Source organism: Manis javanica, chromosome 9 (assembly GCF_040802235.1).
Source record: "Manis javanica isolate MJ-LG chromosome 9, MJ_LKY, whole genome shotgun sequence".
NCBI classification, from domain to species: domain Eukaryota; kingdom Metazoa; phylum Chordata; class Mammalia; order Pholidota; family Manidae; genus Manis; species Manis javanica.
The window spans coordinates 64,094,320-64,101,420 of record NC_133164.1 but is presented as its reverse complement, the minus strand read 5'-3'; the positions used below and the strand labels follow the sequence as shown (position 1 = coordinate 64,101,420).

Below are 7,101 nucleotides of genomic sequence, written 5' to 3'. Positions count from 1 at the left end.
AGTGGGATCCTTATCCTTCTGACTGCCTTTTCTAATTGGTGGTTACTGCTCTATAGGAAAGCTTGATTTTATATGTTGATCCTTTTCCTGGCCAGTTGTGTTTTTCAGTTGTGTATTCAGATAGAAACTCTCTCTCTATTAGCATCAGTCTTATTTCATCTTCATATAGTTTTCCACATTTATTTATTCTTTTTTTTTCCTTCTCACATGAAAATGTCTACTGTTTATGTGATACATATCTGAGTGCTTAACAAATCAAAGTGTGCAGTTTAAAAAAATGGCAGCTTAAGAATGTTCCAGTTTTTCAAAGAAAGCACTTCTTTTAATTTATATACATGAAGAACATTTAGTTATATCATAAAATAAATGCAGCCCTGTAAGATAAAGGAAGACGATTTTAAGTGGAGTTTTGGCCTAATTCCCCCCTACAAGCTGCAACCATCTTTAACCTGCAGAACTTAATGTCAACAGACAGAGGAGTTTTCTGCTTTTTTCCCCCTCCTATTCAGTTCACATTTCAGGCTGTTCAGCAAATGCCTGTGATTCTGGTGATTCAAATTGCTGGTAAAAGTTTGTTCTCTGTTTCCTCAGCTTTTCAGGAGCTTTTCTCCATAAAATGATCTCCTGCTGCTTGAAGTACCTTCTGTCTTTCTCATCAGCAAGGACTAGATTCAAAAAGTACCTTACTGAGAATTTTTTGTTCACATCTCTCATTGTTGCAGTCGGGTCATATCCTGCTAAAAATGGTCTTATTGGAACTGATTTGCCTTTTACTGGTGCACCATCCATTATTTCATATTTAGGAATTGTTTCTGTTTCTGTTGTGGTACTGGGTCCAATTCCTGTGATCTATTTTTTGATCAGTTATAACTCCATTTGTTGGATTTTTATTTTCCTAATAAGTAAATTTTTCCGACAATCACATCCTTTAAATGGTACTTGGATTTATTATATTCAAATTCTATGTGAGACAATCTTCAATGTCTTCTTCCACTTTAATAGAGTTGTTAACAATGGGATAGGTGGCAAGCTGGTGAACACTAAGGTCATATTCTTTTACAAAGTCTGTCAGTCTTCTTACTATTGTCATTTTAAGAAAATACCTCAAGTGGACATTGGCACCGATGTAAGATTCATATGGCTTTTCAACTTGCGTAAATTCAAAATCATAACTTCTGCTCTGAGTCAGTTCTCCAAGTAAGGCTAGTTCATTCATTAGGTTTACAAATTCATGAGTATTGCTTTTGTCATTGAAAAGTTCAATTTGACCTACAAATTCAGTTCTAATTCCTTGGTGCTCTAGCCTCTTTCCAGGAAAGGCTGGTTTACCTTTCCTGAAACAGATTCTCTATCATAGAAAAGATAATGTTTTTTCTACTTTGCCATCTTCACTTTTCTTTTGTGCTATTTTCTGGGTTTCCCCATCATTAAGAATAATATCAATCTCACCAATGGGACCAAAAAAGCCTCCAAGAAAACTGTCAGCACCGCCACCACCGCGTTCCCCCTCTTCACTCCTCCCTCTGGAGGACTCCCAACCCTGGTTCCCTCCCTCAGCGCCCATCATATTTATGTATTCTTATATTACTGCTTTGGTGAGGATCTCCATTAACATTACAGAATATTAATGAAGACAACAGCCAAAATATTTTGGGCCTTAACAATTTTATGATGGTTTCTAATAGTTTATCTAAAATAATGTTTTATAAAGTTAAAGAAGTTTTCTAATACCAATTTTCTAAGAGGTTTATTAATAATGATGAATTTTATCAAATCCTTTTTTCTGCATGTCTTTTTATGATTATTTGTATATTATACATAATTTTATATATAATTTATTGTATATTTATTTTATATGCCTTAATATTGAAAAATATTTTCACTCCATATTATTTAAATACATCCCTGTGTTGTTTGGAAATGATCCATGTGTGTGTGTGCTTAGCATCTGTGTTTACACATCTTTTTGTGCTGCTTGCTGGTTTTAAAGTCAATACTAGCTTTTAATGAGTCAAGAAGCTTTTCCTCTTTTACTCTTCTTCATGTCAGAAATTGTTTTCCTTATAGGTTTTGAAGAGCTTACCCACAAAATCATTTGGACTGTTTCTTAGAAATACATCTTGTCAGCCTTTGACTATCACTTTTGAAAGATATTTTTTAGGTTTATAGGCTTTTCTTGGGTCAATATTAGTAAAGTAGATTTTCCTGGAGTGCGGGACAGGGATACTTTTTCTAGGTTTTCAAATTTATTGACATATCCATATTTTATAAGCTTAATAGTGTTGATTCTTTTATATAGGCAATTACATACTTTGACTTATACTATTGATAAGTCTGATCAAATAAAGATAAAATTATCAAAGTTTATCTTATAAATACACACACATGTATATTTATGTGCATTTTCTAAAATAATGTGTGGTCCTTGTTTGTACAATTGTGCTTTGGAATAGTTTCAGTGAACTGCTTTCTATTACCAGTGAAAAGCTTTCTATTATTTTTTTTCTTAATTTACCTTAAAGTAGACTCTGTTTAATAGTATGTAAAAGCCCAAAGGTATGGCTTGAGACCCTCTTCAACCAATAAAAGCATTGTATCTCTGGCTAGATATCTCTGGCTGTGATGCCAGGTCAGAATTTTCATTAATGGTAGATCTTTGCTATTTGCTGCTTCTCTCCATTCTTGAATAATTAAACAGAATCACCCAAATCTAGTATTCTATTGTCCACTGAGGTTGTCCCATCTTGGTTAGAATTGCAATTGTTTTGATCCCATATATTGTTTTGACATTCCAAATATCAGAGACCTCAAAAGGTTTGAGAACACAAGTGATTTCTCTGTATCTGTATCTATAAAGCAAACATTTCATTCTGTTTGCTTGTCTTTTTGATCTAGATCATCAAATTTGAATGGCTTTGTGTAAATTAACTCTAAAATGTAAAACACTTTAGAAACAATCCTCTGTGTTTGCATATTCAGTTCTTACTAGGAGTGAGGAACATCAAGGTTGAAATCCTTTTTTAAAAACAATGCTTTGAAAGATTCACTCAGACATAAAGTTAGAGCGTGCTGTACCCATTCCTCCCAACTCCTGGTGGCTTAAAGTGCTACAAGCCACCAACAAAAAAAAATTAAACCTTTCTCACTAGCTGGCGCTTTACTGTCTTTGGAAATAAAGGTGAAGGTGTCCCTGTAACTGCCAAGAGCATTACTCAGATTAAGAGTCAGGATGACATCTATTTCAGCTGGAAACCAAGTTGCCATCTACTTGGTCCTTTCCTTTCAGAGCAAACATTGGTCTAAAGGCTGCAGTCCTGTTGCGAACTTCCTGATCACAGCTCTTGGGGACAGAGGCATTGTCCTGTCAAGAAGACAGATGGTTAAGAAAGTGAAAAGCGAGCTAGGTTGATAATTTTGCTTAGACAGAGCATGTATAAAAATACTAGGCAAGGAGTTTACTTGCATACTTCAGTGTGTTGTCTTTCCTGTGTATCTCTGCCTCTGCTTTCTTTCTACTTAACCCCACCTCTTCAAAGACAGGTTAGGCAGCTCCCTTGCTTATTTCCATCTGCTCTCAGCAGACGTATTAGTTCTATGCCCCCAAAATAAGCTACGTTTTCCTCTTGCGTCTCTTTGGATCTCTGATTGCTGAAGTTGAGCTGATGTTAGTAACAGGGAAGAAAAAGCCACCCCCTGCTCTGCTTTGCAAACTGCCATTCATTTCAGGAAAATGACTCCCTGCTTGTTGGCTGGAGATCCAGCTGTTTGTCATGTTAGACCGTGTGGTGTCTGCTGCTGAGTCCAGCTGTACAGCCAAGATCAGTGCCCTAAGGACTGGGCACAAAAATGCTGTGATGCCCGGCGGGGACAGGGTCTCTGCTAACAAGCCTCTAGACATTCAAGATCAAATGTCATCACCCCAGCACAGCTATCACAGAAAGATGAAACAAAGCATCTAAAGACCTGTAATAGCATCAGAGTTTGGGAAAGAAGTGAAGCATCCCAGGTGTAGTTCCTCATTCTGTGGAGTTGATGTCAATTCCACAGCAATTGTGACCCCTTCTTTATCACCTTTATCCCCGATACTGGGAGATGAAACAAACTTGTATCAGCAAGTTTTCCATGATGAGCTGCAAGCATTTTTAGGTCTTGCTGCTGGTTGTCATCCATTACTCAATAAATAATTATTATATGCCTCTTGTGTAGAAGTCCCACTGCTAGAAGTTGAAGGAGACAAAGGAATAAATACATTCTCTACCTTCATAAAGTAACAGGTAAGAATGAGCCGGTTTTTATTTCATGTCCCCAGTTCTCCTGTGCTGGTCCTATTCCAGTGATGGGTGTCCTAAGAAGAGGGAAATCTGCACACACAGTCACAGAGGGAGCAAAGCCATGCGGGGATGGAGGCAGAAATCGCGGCAACACATCTGTAAGTCAGAGAATGCCCGGGGTTTGCAGCAACCGGTAAAGCGGGGAAAAGCCAGAGAAGAGATTCTTCCTCTGTCTCCAGAAGGAAAAAACCTTACTGACACTTTGATTTCAGAGTTCAGACCTCTAGGACAGTTTCTGTTGTTTTTAGCCACCCAAGATACCGTCATTTGTCACTGCAGCCCAGGGGAACTGGTCCACTTTATCTACAATTCTTGGACTAGGTTATAACAGGGTAGCTTTCAGATTGGGCATAGTCCAAGGCAGCTGGCACTAAATAGTCAATATATGTATCAACACTCAACAGTGATTTATTCCTTAAAACTATTAGTTCCAACCTTCTAATAAATCATAAAAGCCAAGATCTCTTTTTCTGTGACTACTTCTACAAGTAGCCACCTGGAGAAGGTTCTAATAACCAAGCACTGAAAAGGCTCCTGTCAGTTGGACTGTTTTTCTTTGGTTCAATTCCTCTGTTAGAAAAGCCTTCCTCTGAAGCTCTACCTTCTTCCTGGCTGTGGACAGCATCTGTGCTATCAGTTGTCTTCTATCTTTGTCAGGATGGAAACAGTCACTATGAATGACATCGTCCTGGCTTTGGATGTGGCTATGTTTTTCCTGGGTCCAGCATTTGGGGCACTATGTAACCTGCAACCACAGGCAACGGGTGCACCTTGAAAACCTGCCGGAGCTGATGCATCCAGAGCACCATCCGTCAAAAGAGTTACTTCGGCACCTCACACCTGCCTCTTGCCCCCACTACTCCGAACATTACCAGAACTCCTCTTGTGCAATTTTCTTCAATTCTGGTTAATGAACCACACAAGGAAATCTGCCTTATAAATTTATAGCCACACATAATTTTGACCATTAAGAATGTCCCTGTGCTTGATGGATCTTACCTCATCCATCAGAATTGACTTCGGATAACTTTTAACCATTCCCCCAAATAAAATCCACCATCCATGGAGGAATATTTGCCTCCAATGAGCACATTCAGAAGAATAATAGCTTCTAAAATTATTTTCAAAAAGATGTTCAGTATAGTACCCTACAGATGGTTGATACCCCCCCAAATTTGTGGAATCGGTTTGAATGCACTGTATGGGTTCTGCAGGTAACATCAAAAGAGGAATTCCAGAAATAAGATTAGAAAGTATTACAAGTATATAGCCTTCTATCATGAATCGTAGGAAGGAAATGATACTCACTTATACATTTAAATTGTAATCCATGTTAAAAATTAATATTACCAATATTACCTTATTGACACATTGTTCCTTTTAGGACATAAACTTTGATGGATTTTTCCAAATTACAAAGGGCACATGTATGACTATACTTATGACTAAATTTTGCTTTGTTTACTTATTTTCTTGGATAATGAATAAAATAGTTGAACATGGTTTCACAAAAAATTCATATTTTTCCATGTTGTATTTTGGTACCATCTATTCATTTTCTTGTCAAACTGTAACTGTGAGTCTAGAGGTTACATTTGTAAAAGCAGCAGGAAAGCAGTGAGACTGACACAAAGACTAAACTCACTAGCCTTGGGGTAACTATGTATGTGGACCGTGAATTGTTTTCTCTGGCCAAGAACACTGTTGAATGAGGTTCAGAGAGGAGAAATATAGATTGTAACTGAAGGATTAGATGAGAAGTGTGCTAACTTGTCATCAGAAAAGAAAGTGATAGAAGATGTTACGGTGTTCTTGGGATTTAATGTGGGATAATATTTCTTCCTGTAATCTTACAACTTAATCTGACTTCTTGGCCCGTCACTCTAACAGATGTAAAGTGACAGATCGAACCAAAGCTACTAATTTTTATAGAGTGAACATGGGATGTTAGGCTTTAAAAGTGGCTTAACTTGTAGGAATGTAAAATGGTACAGCTACTTTGGGAAACAGTTTGGCAGTTTCTCAAAAGATTAGAGTTTCCATCTGACTCAGTTTTTCCACTCCCATGCATATACCCGAGGGAAATGGAAACCTATGTCCACCCACAAACTGGTACGTGAATGTTGATAGCAGTGTTGCTCATCATAGCCAAAGGGGGAGGCAGCCTTAATGTCGATCAACTGGGTGATAACAAATAAAAATAGGGATGTATCCACACAATGGAATATTTGGAAATTAAAAAATTGAAGTACTGATACCTGCTGTAACATGAATGAACCTGGACAACTTTACATTTAGTGGAAGGAGGGAGTCATGAAGGACCATAGAGCATATGTTTCTATTTACATGGAGCGTCCTTAGTAGGCAAGTCCGTAGGGATAGGAGACAGATTGAAAGATGGCACAAATCTTTTGGGAAAGCATGCCCTTTATTAAAAGGATTTTCTAGGTACTATTACCTCTCCCAGGTAAGAGATAAGGAATGAGGACGAACTTTGAGTGCCTGAGAAAACTCCAGCTTCTGCTGATCCCCCAGCAATAAAATGAGTTCAGTCAAATTTGTGGTAGAGAGATTTTAGCTGCTCTGTCAAGTTTTTTTTTTTTCAGAGCATATAATGCTTACCATTAGTCAATAGATGGACACTTACATTTGATGTCTAGCAAACAAAACTAGCCTTCGGAGATCATACCAGCTGCTGAAGTTTCTGAGTGCCCCAGCATCTCAATAAGCCAAGGCCACCACACTCAGGGTTTCAGAGACATTTAGTCAT

General features: G+C 37.8%; 1 pseudogene; it reads right to left on the bottom strand.

Moving 5' to 3' along the window:
* Positions 1 to 308: 308 nt before the first annotated feature.
* LOC108402738 (vacuolar protein sorting-associated protein 26A pseudogene) lies at positions 309 to 1,289 on the bottom strand (annotated as a pseudogene).
* Positions 1,290 to 7,101: the final 5,812 nt, after the last annotated feature.